This window comes from Canis aureus, chromosome 5, assembly GCF_053574225.1.
Source record: "Canis aureus isolate CA01 chromosome 5, VMU_Caureus_v.1.0, whole genome shotgun sequence".
In the NCBI taxonomy this organism is placed as follows: domain Eukaryota; kingdom Metazoa; phylum Chordata; class Mammalia; order Carnivora; family Canidae; genus Canis; species Canis aureus.
The window spans coordinates 57,225,209-57,246,442 of NC_135615.1; the positions used below are offsets into that span (position 1 = coordinate 57,225,209).

The window sequence follows — 21,234 nt, forward strand, 5'->3', positions numbered from 1 at the left end:
AGCCGTGGTTGTGGCGTCTGGGCAGCAGGCGGCCCTGCAGTGCGGCCTCCCCGGCCTCCCGTGTGCTCCATGTGCTCGCCGCCGTGTCCTCCTGCCGCTCCTCGGCCGTGGCCCCAGCAGCTGGCTCCCCTCGCCGTGGCCCCTCTGACCACACAGCACGTGCTCCCTGGGGTTCCCCGAAATGAGCCGAGTGTCAAAGTTTACACGAGCAAGGAGGTCTGAGGATCTCCGGTCCACGCTTTCCTTTGTGCTCACATTTTTCCTCTACTCCAAATTTTTAGCGAACGAGGAGAGGGGATGAGTACTTAAAAATCTGTTCCCTTAAGAAGAGATGATATAAGCAGAAGGGAGAATCACAAAATTTAGTAAAAAAAAAAAAAAAAAAAAAAAAGTCAAAGATTCAGGTCAGGAGTGCAGAGCTGGGGAGAAGTGTGGCTCCCGGAGGCCTTGGGGCCCGGGGACAAGATGGGCTAGGAATTCCCAGCCCGGGTGATGAAGCGGGAGAGGTGGGCACGGGTCTCCCTACGGTTATGGGGTGGGGGCGATGACCTGGGGGGGCAGAGGCAAAGGGCACTAGGTCCTGGCAGGCGGGCAGGAAGGAGCGGGAGCCGGGCGCAATTACACGGAGCCCCGCCCAAGCAGCAGAAGTCTTTGTAGGGCATGAGAGACGGAGGAAAGTGGCCAAACTGGAAATTCAAAAGGTGGCGTCAGGAGTGACTCGGAGAAGGTCACTTTGAGTGAGCAAAGGCGCTGGGACGCCTTCCGCGGCTGGTGCCCGGAGTTTCCGTGGATCTTATTTCATCCTTACCCGTCCTGGGATGGGCAGCAATTATGTTCAGTTTTTGCTTTTGGGTGGAGTCAGCTCTACGCCCCACGTGGGGCTTCAGCTCAACCCTGAACCCCAGAGGTGCCTGCCCTGCCCTGCCACGGCCCCCGTTTTATGCCCGGGGCAGTGGGGTGGGGGTTCCCGGGGGGTGGAACTCTAAGTTGCATGGTGACAAGGACGACAGGTGTAGGAACCCGACCTCCTGACTCTGGGCTCTTGGCTCTCCGGGGACGGGTCGGGGTGTGTCGTGGGCCTGCCAGGACTCGGGGCGCTTTCTTGGAAAGAAAAGTTGATGTCGGAGCCCGTCCTGGGTGCCCAGTACCCCGCGCACGGCCAGCTCCTCACCCTGGCCGCGTAGGCCCCGGCGTCCTGACTCTTCTACGGACGAACAGACAAGGCTCAACAAGGTCACATGAGCTGCCCACGGTCACACGTGTGCTCAGAGGCCCGTTGGGTGTGGGTGCCTCCCTCCTGCCCTTGTTGCTTTCACGACCTTGCACGCATGGCTTCTGCTGCTCTGCTTTGGCTCAGGAACTCGTCGAGTTGATTTTTTTTTATTATTATTATTTTAATAATAAATTTTTTTTATTGGTGTTCAATTTGCCAACATACAGAATAACACCCAGTGCTCATCCCGTCAAGTGCCCCCCTCAGTGCCCGTCACCCATTCACCCCCACCCCCCACCCTCCTCCCCTTCCACCACCCCTAGTTCGTTTCCCAGAGTTAGGAGTCTTTATGTTCTGTCTCCCTTTCTGATATTTCCTACCCATTTCTTCTCCCTTCCCTTCTATTCCCTTTTGATTTTTTTTTTTTTGTCCCCTTCGGGTGCTCTGCATACGGAATGAAGCCATTGCAGGATGGATGTGACGAAGGCAGGTCCCTTGGCTTCACCTTATGTCGTAGTTTTTGGAGGAGAGTTTGTATATTTAGAGTAAACTGCAGGAAGTTCAAAAAGTGAATTAGGAAAAAAAAAAGATAGTGCTTTGATCTCCTTCGGGCTTCACGCTGGACTCGATGGAATGCACCCCGGGACCTTCAGGACGGAGGCTCATTGTTGGCCGGTGGGCCGTGCGGGGCTTCGGGGCGTGGAGCTCTGGCCCTGTGTCCTGTGTGCAGCCCCAGGAAGAGATTCCCATGCTCACGGGGTCTGTGGTGCTGTGTCCTTGGTGCGAGTGCCGGTCTGCAGCGCCCCGGCCCCTCCGTTCGCCCCTCCGGTTGGCTTGACCTGTGTTGACCCTTCAGGACGCGGCTCCTGGACTGCGTTTGGGCTTCGGTGTCCTGCCTTGTGCTGACCCTGTCAGGGCACATTGTCCTGTGTGTCCCAGGGAGACGGCACAGGGGAGCACTTGCACACATGGGATGGGGGGGGGACATCGAATGAGGCCATCCTGGGGAGAATGACTGGTCTGTAAAGGGGGGCTTTGTGAAATAAGCCAGGGAGCACATCCGCCGTGGTTCTTGGGAGCTGACAGCAAATGATTTGGTGCAGGAGTAGGATCCTTTTTCTATTTTTTAAAGATTTTATTTATTCCTGAGAGACGCAGAGAGAGAGGCAGAGACCCAGGCAGAGGGAGCAGCAGGCTCCCCCTGCAGGACTCGATTCCAGGACCCTGGGGTCCTGGCCTGGGCTGAAGACAGGCGCTCCACTGCTGAGCCCCCAGCGGCCCCGTAAGTCCTAGGTGCCCCCATGTCGTGACTCATTGAAGGGTGTGCCCCTGCTTACGTGCCCTGCGCGAGCTCCCCTCCCTGGCTGCCCTGGGCTTGGAGAGAGGATGGATCCCCACTGGCTTCCGTAAGGACAGTGAGGTCCTGCTCCCTATCAGAGCCGCACATGGGGCTCCTCAGAGAAGGGAGGCACATGCTAACAAGGGGGTGCTGGACCCCTGCTCCGGAGAATAGGGGAGGGAAGCTTGGTATGAAGTGCTGGGAGGCGTCCTGGGCCACTGGGGCCAGAAGCGCGGGCGCAGAAGCGGCCCCTATGCCTCCTGGCAGTGGGGGGCCCCTGAGGGGCTGAGGCTGGAGGCCGGAGGGCTAACACCCAGAGCAGTTCTGGAAGTTGAACCTTCTGGTCCGAGCCACGTGGGTTGGCGGGAGCGGAGCGGGGAGGCCAGTGGGGGGTTAGTCGGGTGCAGCCAGTGCGCCGGGCCGCGAAGATGTGGAACCCCCCTGTACGTTCTCGGTGGTTGGGGGCTGGGCCTCACTGACCGCAGCGGGTCATTGGGCCCCTGCCCCCGGGGATGCTGTCCGAAGGAACGCCGGCCACGGGGCCTGTGGTTCAGGTCCTCTTAGCTGTGGCCTCCGTGTCAGCAGGTGGCTGCTGTGCTCCCTGGGGTCTGATCCTTTCCCGCTGTGCTTCCCTGGTTCTGACCTGCGAGGAGCCGGGGTCCCTGCGGGGCAGGCGGGTGGGAGGTGGCCGCAGGGAGGGCGGCTGGCGGGCGTTGTGAGCCGGGTCCCCCTGCGGCCTGCTCAGGCCAGCGTGACTTGTGATGGTTTGAGTGCCGTTGCACGGCCTTCACACAGCGGGGGAATAATAATTCATCAGCGGTGCTTATAAAGCTATTTTTGCCCTCTGGTCTCAAATATAACGACTGAGTTTAGTGTCCCAGTCATGTGTTGATGCACGAAGGATGCAGCAAATGGTGCAAGAGGAAGGTCGAGCTGGGAGCTGCGGTGAACCTGAAACGCTGAGTGGAAGGTACGAGGATACAATCGTTAGATCATAGAATGAATGAAAGATCTCAGGGAGGCCACTGGGGGCGCAGCAGGAGGGGGGACCCTGGAATTTGACCCTGGGCGTTTGTGCTATTCTGATATTTTGCCGACTGGACTCCCCTTGATCCCCACAACAGGTTTTATGAGACAGGTGGGCCTGTGCCGCGCTATGGGAGCAGTTTGGTGGGGTCCGTGGAGGTCAGGGCTTGGATCGGGCAGGGGAGCCCGGGGTCCGTGGGCCCGCGGGGGAGCCGACCGGGGTCCAGGGGAGATTTGTGTGTAGACATGGCGAGTGATGCATTATACGTAGTGTGAACAATATTGTGGAAGGTTCCGGATGCCCACTGGGGAGCTTGTGCCTGAGGTGATGGACACTCTGGAGCAAGGTTTGCTCTTGAGCAGGGACGTAAAGGGCTACAAGTAGTGTGGACTGTCTGACCCGGCATTGAGATCCAGGCTGGGTCGGGCGTGCGGAGGGCGCCGCGCTGCCGACCACGTAGCAGGCCGTCTAGGCTGTGCTGGCCGGTGCACGTGCGGGGACCGTGAGCTAGGTTGGCCGCGGAGTGAGGGAGACCTACCCCCCACCGCCAGTATCAGGGGTGGGGAAGCGGGGAAGTCGCAAGCGGGTCCAAGGGGGCAGCTCGGAGGGCTGGCCTTACCCTGGGCGCCGTTGGGGACGGTGGAGGCAGATCAGAGCAGTTGGGCCTCCCTCCGTGAGACGTGCTCCTCCCGGAGAAGGCCCAGGGAGCCGACGAGTGGGATACGGGGTCCTCGGGCAGGGGCAGGGGGACCCTGGTTCTGCTTGGCGTCCAAGGGCAGCATAGGACAAATGGGGGCAATTGCGGGAGGCGCGTTTTGCTTTAGGGCACGGAATCAAAAGCCTCGCCGTGTGGGCGAACCCAGAGCAGCCCGTCTGGCCTTCTGCACGCTCGCACTGTGCAAACGACTGTCCCATTTTTTTACTTGTAAGTAAACAGAGACCTGGAGGCAAACAGCTGTAAAAGTCTAGAGTCAGGGTGCCCCGGGGGCTCCGCGGTGGAGCCCCTGCCTTCGGCCCGGTCGTGACCCCCCGGGGTCCTGGGATCGAGTCCCTTCTCGGGCTCCCTGCATGGAGTCTGCTGCTCCCTCTGCCTGGGTCTCTGCCTCTCTCTCTGTGTTGCTCCTGAATAAATCAATAAAACCTAAAAAAAAAAAAAAAAAGCGTGGAGCCCAGGTGTGTTAGTTGATTTTCCTTTCGTGGCTGAATTTGGTTTTAAGATTCAAAACCTTTACAACGTAAAAAACTGTTAACTGGAAGTGCAAATTAAATACACCTTTAAATGAAATACAATTTAAATGTAAAAACGTAAGCGTTTAAGAAATGAGCACGTGTCTTATTTATGAATCTTATTATAAGTCAGAGGAGCGTTTTTAAAAACTTGACAACCTTTTTTTATCACTCCACGAAATTCTAAATCATAACCAACTTGAACAGTTCTCTGTAGTGTGCTTTTCCTCAGTTTCTCATACAAGATGTATAATTTTCATTATTAAACGAAACCGCACAACAGATGTGATTTGCCAAAGTACCTTTTAAAGATCTTCTATCCTTTGACATATCTAGATGTTGTTGGGACTTCATATGTTTTCAGAATCTGAGAATTTTATCAACTAATGGAAATTCTCCAAAAGCTCCTTAAAATACTGTTGAACTTCTTATTTTTCTCAGTCTCAGTGTGTAAAGTGTACTGGACGGGGCGCCCGGGGGGCTCAGGTCGTGACCCCGGGGCCCGCCCAGCTGGGGTCTGCGGTTCCCTCTTTCTCTGCTCATCAGTCCACCTGCTTTTGCGTGCGCTTACTCGCTCGCTTTCTGTCAAATAAATAAAATCTTTTTTTAGAGTATACTAGACCTTCTTATTCTGTATGTCCTGTTTCTTACCCTCTTTCGTATTTTTCTCCATTTCTGACCCTGGGCTGTATTCAGGGTAACTTCTTAAGATCAAGACTGCAGTTTGCTGATTATCTCCTGACTTTCCTTTCTTTGCTCCGTAACCTGTGCACTTATTTTATTTTTTATTTTATTTTATTTTATTTTATTTTATTTTATTATTTATTTTATTTTATTTTATATATTTTTTAAATTTATTTATGAGACAGAGAGAGAGAGGCAGAGACACAGGCAGAGGGAGAAGCAGGCTCCATGCAGGGAGCCCGACGTGGGACTCGATCCTGGGACCCCAGGGGTCACGCCCTGGGCTGAAGGCAGGTGCTCACCCGCTGAGCACCCCGGGGATCCCCTTGCACTGAGTTTCCAACCCGCCACTTGTTACTTTCTGAAGTTGTTTGGTTCTTGGTCACGGCAGCCAGGAACAAATCGTGTTCTGTCCGTAAGTTTCTAGTTTGGTGTTTTTTTCGTTGTTGTTTTTGTTTTTTAGCATCAAACATCCTTCCGTTGAGAAACATTTGGTTAGTCTATTACTTGAACCTCTGAGGGTCTAATTTTCCTGTTTTATCGTCTTTCTCATGATCAGTAGTTTTGTCAAGTGTCGGGATTTTGCCCTGTGGGCCTGCGACCCATGAGGCGCCACCCTCCCTCCCGTGGGAGCCCTGGGAGGCCGAGCTCACCGTAAATGCACGCATGAGCACGCACGGTACTATCCTGATGTAAACTTTGTAGTCGAAGATTTCCAAAGAACACCTTTCCCCGACCTTAGCAAAGGCTTAGACTGAAACGGTCAGAGTTCCCTCTCTTTTCCTTTTGCTCCTGGTCGTAATTCTCTGTTTGGCTCACGACGTACGTCCTTGGCGTGTCCGATGCAGGAGGTCGGTTCGGGCGCCCAGCCACACGTGCATCTGCAGCTTCGTCTCTTGCTCTCAAAGGCCGCAGAAACCGAATGTCTTGGTGGAGTCCAGCAAACCTTTTCAGGGCAAAGATTCTCCATGGGGTCATCACAGTGGTTTTTTGATGGGTCTTAATTGTAGGACTCGTGGAAGGCCCCCTTGCTGGGAGCTCGACTAACCCGCTTGTTGTTAAAAATAGTCTAGCTAGTATTTTAAGCAGTAGGGTCCTCAGGTGATTGACTCCATCATACGGAAAGAGCAGAAGTCCAGATTTAAAGACACTTAACAGGCCTTTGTCACCTTGTAAGGACAAGCTTACCCAGGGTCACTGCCTTCCCTTGGTTCTCTGATAGCACCTGGCGCTTCTCTTCAGGGTTACATGGTAGCATCACATGGTGTGACATGGCATTAGCTGTTTAATTTTGTGCTTTTTCCAGTAAACTAGAAGTTGCCCAGAACAAGAACCCTGGCTTATTCACGTTGGCATAAGTGCTGACCACAGGGCGGAAGGGAAGAGGCACAGAAATAGGAGGATTTGAACATGTCAGTAAAGCGGGAACAACTGGGGCACCTGGGTGGCTCAGTGGTTGATCATCTGCCTTTGGCTCAGGTCATGACCCCGGGATCCGGGATCTGGGATCGAGTCCCGCATTGGGCTCCCTGCATGGAGCCTGCTTCTCCCTCTGCCTGGGTCTCTGCCTCTCTCTCTCTCTCTCTGTCTGTGTCTCTCATGAATAAATAAAATCTAAAACAAACAAAAAATCAAAAAAACAAGTGCCCTCCTTCATGCCCATCACCATTCAGCCCATCTCCCACCTGTCTCAGTCAGCGTTCTGGACCAAGGTATGGCCTCCTGGGAGGGACGATTGAGACGTTATCCCATGAACCTGGATTATATTACTTGGCTAGTGACCCTTCATCTAGAGGAGACCATGAACACGGAGAGCTAGCAGGGGACAGGTACGCTTGTCTGCGCTTGTGTGAGCCTGTGCGTGTGTGTTGGGGTCAAGGTGAGCCGAGCGTTGTTGGTGAGAAGTGCTGATTGGGCGCTGGCCATATATTTGGAATTGTCTTCATCTGTTGGGGCTACTGTAACAAAATACCGCAAACCAAGTGGCTGATAAACCAACATTTATTTTTTATAGTGTGGAGGCTGGAAGTCCGAGTTCAGAGGGCCAGCCGGGTCTGCGTGAGGACCCTCTTCTGGGTCGGAGGTTCTCATTCTGTGTTCACATGGCAGGAGGGGCGAGGGAGTTCTGTGGGTTTTTTTTTCCCCATAAGGTACTAATGCCATTTATGGGGATTCCAGCCTCCTAAGCACCTCGCAGAGCCCCCACCTACTCATAGCATTAGGATTTCACCGTCTGTTTTAGGGGGACGCAGACACCCAGACCACAGCAGGCCTGTACACAGACCTTTATTCTTTGCTTTCCCCTGGAGAGAAAGCTTTTAGTGTTTTATTTCTTAAGTTTCTCCTGGGGAGGAAAAACAAAACAAAACCTTTCATCCCCGCGGAATCTATGTGGAATGAGATATTAAGACTTTTTTCCCCACGGTAATTTTGAAATACTGAGGCTTAGCATTTTTATTGAAAAGGGATATTCCTATGTATTATGAAGTAGGAGTTGGGTAATTTGTAATTTAAACAAGAATACCTAGGAATTTTAATGGTAGACATAGAAACACAAAAGTCATGTTAGTTCCTGGGCGATTACAGCAGGGGTAGTATTATGTGTAGTTTATGGTTTTCTGGACTGTAGGAGCTGTCTTGTGAGGAATGCCCTTCCTGGAGGAAGCCTTTTGAAGCTGGCTGGCTTCGTCGTGGAAGAGGCACACCGAAGCCTTTATTTTTTTATTTTTAAAAATTTTTTATTATTTTTTTTACACCCAAGCCTTTAGAAGCAAAATTAGAACTCTGTCGTAATTGCCAAGAAGGACATGGGACGGTCCTTGTTATGGGACATTGAATAGCCCTGGCCGCGCAGCACCGGGATCTGTTCTCCCCGGCGCTCCTGATACCCTGGGTTCTTCCCCCGTCCTTGCAAACACCCATGGGTCCCAACCAAAAACAAACAAAAACAGACCGAAAAGGTAAAAATCCCGATTAGGAGTCTCGTTTCACTTCTAATGAGCGACCCCGGCTGACTTCGCTGCAGCCCCCAGGAAGCGTCCCGAATCAACACCAAGCCATTAAGCTTTTGAGTTGAAGCTACTGAGCTGTTTGTGTGTTTGGACTGGTCTTTGTACGTTTTTAGAGGGAAGGACCCTACGCTTCTCTATGCCCATATTAATAATCAGAGTAATGTTTTAAATTAGACATTTAAATTGTTGAAGGGTTTTATTTATTTATTTTTTTGGTAAGTCATTGTAGGTTTTTTTTTTTTGGGGGGGGGGATCTTTATCTTATGAGAACTTCTTTGTGTTACTGTTAAATACCAAATGGCGAATTGCACAAAGTCCTTTTTTTTTTTTAAAGATTTATTTATTTATTCATTCATAGAGATGCAGAGAGAGAGAGTAGCAGAGACAGAGACAGAGAGAGAAGCAGGCTCCATGCAGAGAGCCCGACGCGGGACTCGATCCAGGGTCTCCAGGATCACGTCCTGGGCTGCAGGCGGCGCTAAACCGCTGCACCACCGGGGCTGCCCCCCCCCCTTTTTTTTTAAAGAGTGTTACAGCACTTTGTGCCTATTACTAGCTTCTGTAGGTAACACTTGTTCAGAGCGCAGGAGTATACCTGGGTGGGAGTCAGAAAAACAGGACGATTTTGGGGGCTCCCTGGTGGCCCAGTAGGTTCAGTGTCCGACTCCTGATCTCTGCTCAGGTTGCGATCTCTGGGTCCTGGGGTGGATGGAGCCCAGTGTCAGGCTCCATCCTCAGTGGAGAGTTGGCTTCAGAGCTCTTCCTCTCCCTCTGCTTCTCCTCCTGCTTGAGCTGATTCTCTCCTTGTCTCTCTCAAATAAATAACTCCTTAAAAAAATTAACAATTTTTGACTCTGTTTCACCAGGGAAACTATTTGAGCACCAGTTCTCCCCCTCTTCCTCCTTGAAGACCCAGCCCACGATCCCGTTTCTCAGGGGGGTTTTCCTGATGACTTCACCCACAAAGCTCTTCTCTTCCCCCCAGGGTCTAGAGGGAAGCTCACAGGTTCACATGGTCATCTTTACGTCTTACCGCCTGGTTATGGCTCCACTGGCTCTTTCTGGGCTGATCCTTCCACCACCGAGGCTGTGGTCAGGAGCCAGCAACTCCTCAAGTTACGGATCCAGTGGGTCCTTCTCAGTTGTCAGTGTGCTTTGCTTCGTCCACCCACAGCCTTTGCGGCCTTGTCTGTCCCTCTTGGATCATGTCACTGTAGTCCCCCTTTCCAAATTCCCAACCTAGCACCGGAGCCATCGAGGTAGGAGTACAGGGTCTGGACCCAGACTGCCCGGGTTTGAGTCCTGGCTCTGCCCCCTCGGCGTTGTGTGACCTTGGACGAGGCGCTCAGCCTCTCCGTGCCTCACTTTTCCTGTGACGTGAGGCTGATAGGAGGCTTCCCCTATTAGAGGAGTAGGAACGCACAGAGAACCTAGTCAGTCAGCGCCAGCCCTGGCTGCTGGTTCTCTCAGTGTCCTAGTGAACTCCTCGTCCACCTTTCTCTCGTTCTCCAAGTCGCCGTGTGGCCTTGGTCTTTGCATGAACCCCCAACTACTTTGACTACTGTGTGATCACTGTTTCTCTCCAGCCGAGACCTCTCTTCCTTGAGCTCTGGATCCCTAGTTTTGACCTGTCTTGGACTCCAGTTACCACATTTCAAACTCATTATGGCCAATGCTCCTATTATTATTTTTTTTCTTGAGGTCTCCTGTTTGCTTCTCTTTTCTTCTTCCCTATCCTGATGAATAGCCCTCAGTACCCGGCTCCCCACACTAAGAGCCGAGGAGTAGGATCATCCAAGTCTTTATCCCCTGTGTTTAGTTAAGCACTAAGGCCTGTCCAGTTTGTCCCCTCACCTCCCAGATTTGTCTGCCCTCCCGGTGATGGTGCCCTCCAGTGAGGCGCCCAGTGTCTAACCCTAACCCCTGAACGGTAGCAGTGGGGTTTTATCGGTGTTCCTGACCTCAGAATCACTCCTCCGCCTGCTGTCACGGCGGCCTCTGCAAAACACATTTCAGATCACATCCTTCTCGTGCTTAAAGCTACCCACCAGCTTGGAGTCCACATTACTTAGTGAGATGTATCTTTGGGACATGGGACACATTTCCATCCTTCTGTCCCACCACCACCATACACTTTTAAAAAAAAATCCTGGCTGTGTTTGTTCCTCCATGAACAGCTCTTTGACACTCCAGGCAGTTGTGCCCGTGATTTCCTGTGCCTGAAATGTCCTCTCATTTCTTAGTACGCCCGGTGAATGTCCACCGTCTTCCTCTGCTTTTCAACAAAGACCTGTGTTGGCATTTGGGGTGGGAGGACTCTTTACGCAGGTTTGACCTGGCATTATAGGAGGCCTCCTCGGTTCCCAGGTGCTGAACGCCAGCAGCAGGTCCCTTTCCCCTTCAGTTTTTTCCACCATCCCATTATGCCATCATTTGAGAATCTGAAAAGATGCCCTGCCCCCGTTCTAGATACTTTTTTGGGATAGGAGAGCCCCTAACTAAAAATGTATATTATAAAGGCTCAGCTCAGGCTCTCTCTCCTAGGGGAGCCGTGCTGATACCTCAGCTATGAGAGGCAAGAGTATTTCTGCCTCCTTGTACTCCTAGAACCCCACACGTATTCTATGGTCGTCTTGTTTTCCTCTCTCACTGGGCCTGTGGTTTCTTGGAGAGGAATCATTTCTGCATTCCGATGCCTGAGAGCTTTATATGACCCTTGGTATTGTCTTTTCCTTAGGTTATTGACCTACTGCACATCTGTAGCCCTTTCTTGTCACATAGATTGAGACAGACCTGAAGGGAGACACATTTTTTTTGTTCCCCCAGTAATAAACATATAGGAAGTTCTGAGTATATATGTACTGAACCGAATTAAACATTTAGAGACCAGTCCCATTTCTTTTTCTTTTTGAGAAAGAGAGAGAAAGCGCATGTAAGGAGCAGCTGGGGCAGGGGCAAAGGGAGAGGGAGACGATCCCGAGCGGACTTCGTGCTTAGCAAGCAGGGAGCCCAACGCCGGACTCGATCTCACAACCTCGCGATCGTGACCTGAACCGAAATCAAGAGTGGGAGGCTCAACCAACTGAGCCACCCAGGCACTCCAAGACTAGTCCTATTTCTAAGGCTAAGCCTCCTTTCTTTTAACCTTCGCTTTAAGGTCATAATTCTGGATGTTAAATGATCATTCTGGAGTTTCTCTGGGTTATTACACATGCATCAGCTAGTTTTGTCCAGAACTGGGTCTACTCATTTCGCTATATCCGTTTAAAAACATCTTAATTTTTATTTATTGTTGAGTTGACCCATAATGTTAAACTAGTTATAGGTTCCAGCATAGTGATTGACAGATGTATACAATACACAGTGCTCACCATAATACATGTGTTCACCATGCATTAATATAATACTATCAACTCCATTATCTGAGCTACTTTCATCTCCATGACTTGTTTTCGAGCTGGAAACTTAATGTCCTTCCCCTACTTTGCTTCTCCTTCCACCCCTCTGGCAACTACCAGTTTATTGTTCTAAGTTTTTTTTCGTTTAATTTTTCAGATTCCACACAAGTGAAATCATGTGGTTATATATTACGCTCCAACACTACAGTAAAGCTAGAGAAAAGAAAATGTTAAAAAGAAAATAAGGCAGGGGAAATAAATATAGAGCACTGACTATCTGTATGGAAGCAAAAATCTGTCTATGAATAGACCAGAGCAGTTCAAACTCACGTCGTCCAAGGGTCAAGTGTGTTTCCTCGCTTTATAAAAATGAGTGGAAAGTCATAGAAATGAGAAGCCGACAAAGAAACAAGGGTCTGATAAATCTGATAAGGTCCTTTGCCGAAGTGGAGAATGATCAGTACCAATTAGTTCGTCAGCCGATGAGTTGTCCGCCCTTAGCCAGACAAAGCAAAAGTAAAGCACATTGTAGGAAAAGCTGGGGTATATATTGTTAAATTATGACCAAAACGGAACACGCAGTTAGTGTTACGAGTCCCTGGCAAGGGACCCTGGGCCTCTGAAACTCTGTTGTTCCCTTTGTCGCAGATTTGGTGTGTTTTAGGGATGGATTATGTATAAAAGTCGGGGGCCAGTGACCTTTCCTCCTTCCAAACGTGTTGCTCCAGCCTATCCGACTCCTTAGTGTTTGCTGAAGACCAAGCATCCGCGTTTCATTTTTTCGTGCCAGGCCTTCTCTGCCGCCCGTTCCACTTACGACGCATTTATCACTTGATGCGTACCCTATGCTACCATGTTCCATGGGGTCGGTGGGGTTACTCCTTCAAACCTGTAGCTTCTCCTGGATGTGCGTCCGGACTGTCGGTTCATCAATGATCGGGGCCGGTAGTGTTTTATAGATTTTAATCTTTCCCATGACAGCCTCCCTGGTGCTTGGCACAGAACAGGCGACAGTGAAGTGACTTCCGGGCGAGATCGAGGGACTTCAGAGACCTATGGCCATCAAGGGGATTGGCATCCTGGTAGTTGGGTCTTACCCGTGATGCCTCATGATAGGGGCTTTGTGTTGATTGTGAAGGATACGCTAAACAGGTCAACGGCGTGAGACGGTAAAGGTTCAGTTGATGGGTTTTTTTTTTTGATATATTTTTTTATTTTTTAAAAAAAATTTTTTATTGGAGTTCAGTTTGTTCAGTTGACGTGTTAAAGGCTTGGCTCTCTTACCTGTTTCCATGTGCGTGGCTGAAACGCCTTCCGTCGGCCTGGCCTCACCTCCCAGTTGCTGGTGCGTTCTCTTCTCCTTCTGCAGTTAGCGTGACCACTGTGCGATGCACTCGGGATCCCACGCTTGAGGGTTTGCTTACAGGCGACCACCGTTCCCACGTACAGCTTTCAGACCGAGCTGGCAGTGGAGCCGGCGGGGGTCCTCGCTTCGCCCTCTGGGTTTTCCGGCCCTACGGGGAGGCCCCCGCCCTGCAGAGCCACGGAGAACCCTTCGGACTCGGGGCACTTGGAGGGTCCTCTGCGCTGAGGCCGAGCTGCGGGGGCCCCAGGGCGTGTGGGGTCATTTTGATCAGTGTCATAATTAGAGGCCACCCGAGATGCCCAGACGTGTAGACCACCTTGAGTGGCAGCTTGATAACCGCAGCCCGCCCTCGAGTGCGTGTGCTGGGCTCTAAGTATTTCCTGTCGCTAGCGTCGGCCCTGTCGGCCCTGTTGGCCCTCATGACGCGGGCTGGCAGACGAGAGGCTGCCCGGGGTGGGGACATCCCGGGTCACACGGCCGCGCCGGGTCACGGGGCCGTGTGCAGGCTGCTCTGAGGCCTTCATCCCGTGGTGGCGGCTGCCGTGGAGCCGAGCAAGGCGCCCTTGCCGAGACTGTGCTTATGTCACAGAAGGCCTTGTCCTGGAGCTGAGGGGACCCTGGGCTGATGGGTCGGAAGCGCTGGACTCCTGCCAGGTTGGCCACTTACTTCTCGGGGCTGCTTGGTCTCCGCCAAGTGCTGCGGTTTTGCTGCGGATTTTATTTTTATATATTTTTAAACTCCTGTAAAGTGGAGATGGCACCACCCACATCCTTTATTGGGGGAGAGCGGGTGTCAGGGAAGCGCATCAAGTGAACCTCTTTGAAATGGGGACCACGGCCTTACAGGAAACGATGGTGGAAAAAAGATTGGCCCGGGGTTCTTTCTTTTTTTTTTTTTTTTGAAAATGAAACCAAAATTATGAAAATGAGTATTATTTATAAGACTTTGTATTTTATTTCTGTGGCTAGCGGGCGGCAGTACCGGCTAGGAAGCAGGGAAGCTAGGATGCCTGCTTTGCCGTGTTCAGCGCGACCTAGCGTAAATGCAGTTTTCAACTCTGCTAATTTTTCTTTTTAGGAGGAACATAGAGGGAAGTTTGTGCATGTGTGAGAGAGACGGTGGGGGGGTATGACTTTCTCTGACAAAATTGGTTAATTGCACACTAGGACATTGATGCTGTCCTATTTGATTGTCAGAGCACTAGTATGAGGGTTTTTTTTTTTTTTTTTAGATATTTGCTTTAGGGAGAGAGAGAAAGAGACAGAAAAGAACAAGCAGAGGGGCAGAGGATGAGGGAGAGAGACAATCCCAAGCAGACTCTGCGTTGAGTGTGGAACCCCACACGGGGCTCGATCTTACAACCCTGAGATCATGACCCTGGTGGAAATCAAGAGTCTGATGCTTAACCTACTGAGCCATCCAGGTGCTCCGAGGGTTATTTTTATTAGAAATACTTAAGAAGTTCTTCCGTTTTCTCAGAGGATAGGGAGGAGATCATATTCTTCTTCCATTAATGCTGAGATTATCTTTAAGCTTTTATTGCGTTATGATCATTTTTCCACTTGTTCGTTGATCTCTGCCATGTTCTCGTTGATTGGCAGTTTTAGGATTTCAGGAATTTGCCAGTACCTAAAAGCACTATTCTCAATTGTATTTGACCTTGTTTCATTTAAAAAAAAAAAAAGAGAGATTTCTGATTTTATCTTAGGTTGATCTGTATTATTTATAACATCCTGTAACCACGTCGAGACCAAGACAAACAACTATAAAACATCTAAAGTACAAGGGGGTCGGCTGGAAAATCGATGGTAATATTAAGTTGGGGTGGATGAGGCGAAGAACTGATGTGGGAGGCAGTTGCTCCTCATATTCCAGGGGGTCAGGTGATGTGAGAATTATTCTTGGGTTTAGGTGACTTTTGCTTCAGACTAACCTTGTAACCGTAGCAATTTGTGAATGAAGATTCAGGCGAGTAAGACTTCCTCCACGTCCCCCTCAAGGCTGCTGGGAGGAGACAGAACATGAGAGACTCCTAACTCTGGGAAACGAACTAGGGGTGGGGGAAGGGGAGGTGGGCGGGGGGCGGGGGTGACTGGGTGGAGGGCACTGACGGGGGCACTGGATGGGATGAGCACTGGGTGTTATGGTATATGTTGGCAAATTGAACACCAATAAAAAATAAATTTATATAAAAAAATAAGATTAAAAAAAAATTCTGCTGGGAGGACTTCCTGAGATGTTTGTCAAACAAGGAGCACAGCACCTAACCATGTCATTCGCCTTCCAAATGTAGTTCCTAACAGTATTAACGAACGTTTGACCATTATTTATTGTTAGATCTCGTAAGACGCATACAAGCCAAAGATTTCTGGCATGTTCCAGGACAAAATTGAAGTCATGGGTTTTATATGGAATCAGTCTTAGAAACCTAGAATTATGTAAAGTCAAAAATGATTGCTTTCTGTGTAACTTGAATTTATATGTTCTTTTATTTTTAATTTTGAATATTCTCTTCACTTGTTGAATGGTCTAATTTTTATTAGAAGTGACCAGCAAATGAAGATACAGGAAAATTAGGTATTCTCTCTAGTATGTGTGAAATCCTGAAGATTTTGTATCTCATGGTTGTTGTTGGTGGTGTTGTTTTTGTAAGACTCCCCCCCCCCCCCCCCCCGGTTTTGGAAGGAAACTTAAAAATTGTGGCTGTGTACAAAGACCTCGAATCATTCTGGTGTCTGGTGGAAAGAGTGGAAATACTTTGGCTTTAGATTTTTCAGGAAACCTTTTTGAAAAATAAAGATGAAAAAACCCAACCTACTTGAGTCTGAGAATTTTTTGAATTGCAGATGGAGAACTCAGGCGTTAGGAAATGGAACGGGGAGCGCAGCATTTGCGTGGTGAGCGCTGGTGTGTGTAGGACGTGGGCAGTTGCTTGCGTAGCAGATAGAAGCTGATTTTGTCATTAAACTTGACGTGAGGGGAGGCATGGCGTGGTTTAGACCTGCTGCTCCCGAGGGTCTAAGACGTTTGTCCCCTGTCTGTTCTCTCTCTGACTCAACTAGGAAATTCTCATAGGGGTTCGCAGAAGGTTTGGGACCATGACTGGGAATTGTGGGGACTCTAGTTTTTTGTTTTTAATTTTTTTTTTTTTTTTAGTAAAAAGTAGTTTCTTTGAAAAAAACAAAACAGTTGGTGTTCCAAACGGTCGTTAAGTTTCTGTACTGAGCAGCGGCAAAGGGCAGAGGCGGCGGGGCTGCCGGACCAGTTCTTGGAGGTGCGAGGTGCTCGGGAGGACGGCGTCGGGCCCTTGCTGGCCGAGGCCGGAGGAGAGTGCAGGTCGGACGCGCACACCCATGTCCTTGGCGTCGCAGTGGCTGAGCAGGCCGGGGACCGGACCCCCGTGTCCCGCGCGATGCGCCCCCGCCTCAGGCCCTCGGCACTGGCTGGCCCTCGACTCCAGCCCCGGCGCCTCGGCCTTCCCAGGTCTATGCAGGCTGCCCGGGGACCACGGGGGAAGAGCCCACAGCCTACGTGCGGAGCAGGCCTTCCTGGGTAGGAGCAGATCTGCAGCATGTGGTACCCTAAGTAAAACAGACAAGCAAAAAACCCACGTGTGTCCGTAACGTATTTATTTATAAAGTGTACTATGGCGACAGTACATTTTCTTTTTTTAAAAGATTTTTATTCATGAGAGACCCAGAGAGGCAGAGACCCAGGCAGAGGGAGAAGCAGGGACCCCGATGCGGGTCTCGATCCCGGGACCCCAGGGTCACGGCCTAGGCCGAGGGCAGACGCTCAGCCACTGAGTCCCCCAGACACCCCACAGCAGTATATTTTCTAAAACCTACCCCCAATGAAGATTAAATTACATTAATAACCCTTTTTGGTGTCACTAAAAGCATTAATACGTAATACATGTCAGCAAAAGTCGTAAGACACATGGATCATCATTTTGTTGGTTTAGTAACAGACCCTCGGTCTGAAGGCCTGGTTCAAAGTGCTCTTACTTTGCGGTTGGATTCCGTGGGTGTCACAGCCGGTTAGGATAACCTCCTCGGGAGACATACATTCTAATAGACACACAGCGCTAGCTGTGCTTAAAAATTAGGGGATCTGTGTTTTATTTTTATTTTTTTTTAAGATTTTATTTATTTATTCACGAGAGAGAGAGAGAGAGAGAGAGAGGCAGAGACCCAGGCAGAGGGAGAAGCAGTCGACGCGGGACTCGATCCCGGGACCCCGGGGTCACGCCCCAGGCTGAAGGCAGGAGCTAAACCGCTGAGCCACCCAGGGATCCCCGGGATTTGTGTTTTAATTTCACCCACTAATTACACAGGTTCACTAATGTTTATTTTTATTTTTTAATTTTTTTAATTTTTATTTATTTATGATAGTCACACAGAGAGAGAGAGAGAGGCAGAGACACAGGCAGAGGGAGAAGCAGGCTCCATGCACCGGGAGCCCGACGTGGGATTCGATCCCGGGTCTCCAGGATCGCGCCCTGGGCCAAAGGCAGGCGCTAAACCGCTGCGCCACCCAGGGATCCCGGCAGGTTCACTAATGTTTAAAAGCAACGGCAAACTCTCCTCTTCCCTGATCCCAGTCAGTCCTCTTAGAACTTAGAACTTGCCACGTTTTTAAAATAGAAAACCCGTGAAACATTTGTTTTGAAAGATTTATGTAGATTTGGAAGCTTTTTTATTTTCCCAGAATTTAAAGCCCACAGATGCGAGGGCTTTATTAGGTTGCAAAGCTTTAATTATAGCAGCAAAGTCACAAAGCAGTGGTAACGTGTACTAATAATTCTTTTTCAAAATGTTATGATAGCCTATCCTATCCCTAACCTAAATTTCCTTTGAGATATTTTTCACTTACTAAAATATCACCCCTTTCTTGAGGGAACAGGCTATTTATTTGGAAAAAAATGAATGTTTTTAAGGACATGTCATAAATAGCTACTTTTCTTAGAAAAGCCGGAACCTGCTATTTTGGAAAGAGAAAACCACGTAGTATGTGTTTAAGCTTGACAGCTCCTTAAAGTACTTTGCCGCAGTATAACCGATACACCTCCACGCGGTGTATGGATTTTTGTGATCCTTTCCTAGCTCATGGCAGAAACTGGAAAGATTGGGCCATGTTTGAAAAAATTTTTTTTTAATCTGAAGATGTAATGGGCTCTATTCAACTGAAATTCTTATTGCTGTAATATTAACCACCGTGATTGATGTTCTGGGGACTTTCATTTTCAAGTTCATAGTGAATGAATGTTACTCAAGGTGTTTTTTAAGCTTATTATGCAAGCAGCTCCCCTCCCAGTGGTTGTAGTTGAATGCTTTTCCCACAAAACATTTCCTTCCTTCCTTCCTTCCTTCCTTCCTTCCTTCCTTCCTTCCTTCCTTCCTTCCTTCCTTCCTTCCCTTTCTTCTTTCTTCCTTTCCTTTCCTTTCTTTTTTCTCTTTCTTTCTTTCTTTCTTTCTTTCTTTCTTTCTTTCTTTCTCTCCTTCCTTCTTTTTCTTTTTTTTTCTTTTTCTTTTTCTTTTTCTTTTTCTTTTTCTTTTTCTTTTTCTTTTTTTCTTTTTCTCTTTTTCTTTTTCTTTTTTGAGAGAATGGTGCACAAGAGAGGGCCAGGGATAGCCCGCAATGTGGGGCTCAATCCCAGGACCCTGGGGTCATGACCTGAACTGAGAGTAGGTGCTTAGCCACCTGAGCCACCCAAGTGCCCCGAGAACATTAGTTTTTATTAAAGGAGTTAATTCGGTCTTCAGATTAACTCCATATTCTCATCAAAAGTAGTTTCTTTTAGATGTATCATCAGATAAAACGTAAAAAGCTGAGTAAGGGAAAACATCTGTATTTTTATGAGTGTGTGCCAAACGTGTCACACAGCTTGGTGGTGCTCTAGGATTTATTTATTAGAATATTTGGTAGTGTTCAAAGTTTTGCTCATAAGAAATGCATTTTAGTTTTATTATTTTCTATGTTATTTCATTTCTTTTAAAACCACATTTACTGGGGGATCCCTGGGTGGTGGCTCAGCAGTTTGGTGCCTGCCTTTGGCCCAGGGCATGATCCTGGAGTCCTGGGATCAAGTCCCGTGTCGGGCTTCCAGCATGGAGCCTGCTTCTCCCTCTGCCTGTGTCTCTGCCTCTCTCTCTCTCTCTTTTGCTCTCTCTGTCATGAATAAATAAATAAATAAATAAATCTTAAAAAAATAAATAGAAATAAAACCATTTACTGTAGGATACACTTCCTTTGCTGATAAGTAGAAATTTGAAAAAGATCTAATTTTATCAAGTTTAGTGAAAATTTTTTAAAGCCTTGAAATTTTGCATGGCATGATTGTAAACATAGATAAAAAAAATTGCTGATACCTTGAAGTATGGTGTAAATTTAGGGTACGGGGTCATGGTATTATATGCTATTGGGTATACTTTCATATTTTAAATACCTAGTTGATAGCTGATTTTTTGGGAGGGCTATCGATTTGTTGATCTTAGTCATTTTTATTTTGTAGCGGGGTTGATGAAAAATTCATATTTATTTTATTTTTTTAATAAAATAATTTTTATTGGTGTTCAATTTACCAACGTACAGAATAACACCCAGTGCTCATCCCGTCAAGTATCCCCCTCAGTGCCTGTCACCCACTCACCCCCACCCCCCGCCTTCCTCCCCTTCTACCACCCCTAGTTCGTTTCCCAGAGTTAGGAGTCTTTATGTTCTGTCTCCCTTTCTGATGAAAAATTCATATTTAGGAATGAGTCTCATTTGTCACGTTCTTATTAGCATTAGGTTTAATTTGAAGTTTGCTTCCTAGAATCCTTAAGCCATTCATGCAGTTTATGAGGTTGGTTAGTTAGTTAGTTTGTTTATTTATTTATTTATTTATTTATTTATTTATTTATTTATTTATTTATTTATGATAGACATAGAGAGAGGCAGAGACGCAGGCAGAGGGAGAAGCAGGCTCCATGCCGGGAGCCCGATGCAGGACCTGATCTCGGGACCCCAGGATCGCCCTCTGGGCCAAAGGCAGGCGCGAAACCGCTGAGCCACCCAGGGATCCCTATTAGGTTAATTTTTATTAAGAATTGATTATAATATAAAAAGTCACTTAAGTCGGTCTACATCAACTGCCAAAGGGCACAGTGTGTTGAAAATGAGCTTGTCAGACCTTCCGTCTTCTCTGAGCTTGACTTAGGGAATATAACTCATGACCTAGGAGGGCACCGTGGCAGCATGTGTATGAAGTATTAATAAAACTGAAGTTAAAGGTTTTTATTAAAAAATAGGACTTTTGAGTATTTTCCTTTTTTAAAAAATTTTATTTATTCATGAGAGAGAGAGAGAGGCAGAGACACAGGCAGAGGCAGCAGCAGGCTCCATGCAGGGAGCCCGATGCGGGACTCGATCCCGGGACCCTGGGGTCATGCCCTGGGCTGAAGACAGGCACTCAACTGCTGAGTCACTCGGGTGCCCCGATTTTCCTTCTTGCCTAGTGCATACTTTGGATATTACTGTACTAAATGTCACAGTTTGGGTTGCTATACGCCTGCGGCCCTAGCAGACGTCCCCTGGATGCTGCAGCTGGAGTGCGGCCTGGGAACCAGAGGCAGAGCTCGGATGCTGGTGGGGTCTCCCTGTCGCAGCCGTTCAGAATTCTCACGCAGCTACTCTTCACTTTGCCTTTAGGTCTTTCTTGTTGAGCAAAGGTTTTTGAGGGCTGGACCCCGTGGCGATCATCTTTGCATAACGGTTGGCCCGCTGGAGGTGTTCGGTGAGCCCCTTCTGGAGTGGTGCTAGCTCTTTGAGCTTCAAGCCGGCGTCTGGGTGGGGCCCTAACGGAGCAGGTGTACCCCGAGGGAGATGGGATGCCTGCAACTGGTGGAGAGAGTAGTGAGCCCCCTGTGACCCTGTGACTGAAATCTTTGGCCTTCTGGATGAAAGACCTACCTTGTCCCTGAGGTC

General features: G+C 49.0%; 1 protein-coding gene across 13 annotated transcripts in view; it reads left to right on the top strand.

Annotated features, from left to right (window-relative positions):
• Positions 1 to 21,234, top strand: part of ARHGEF28 (Rho guanine nucleotide exchange factor 28) — a 288,520-nt gene that overhangs the window by 31,073 nt on the left and 236,213 nt on the right. The window contains exon 2 of one of the 13 annotated variants that reach the window (XM_077898170.1): positions 20,959 to 21,043. The exons of the other annotated variants lie outside the window; for them this stretch is intronic. The gene's annotated coding sequence lies outside the window, so the exon portion shown is untranslated. The remainder of the gene's footprint in view (positions 1 to 20,958; positions 21,044 to 21,234) is intronic. 13 annotated transcript variants of the gene reach the window in all.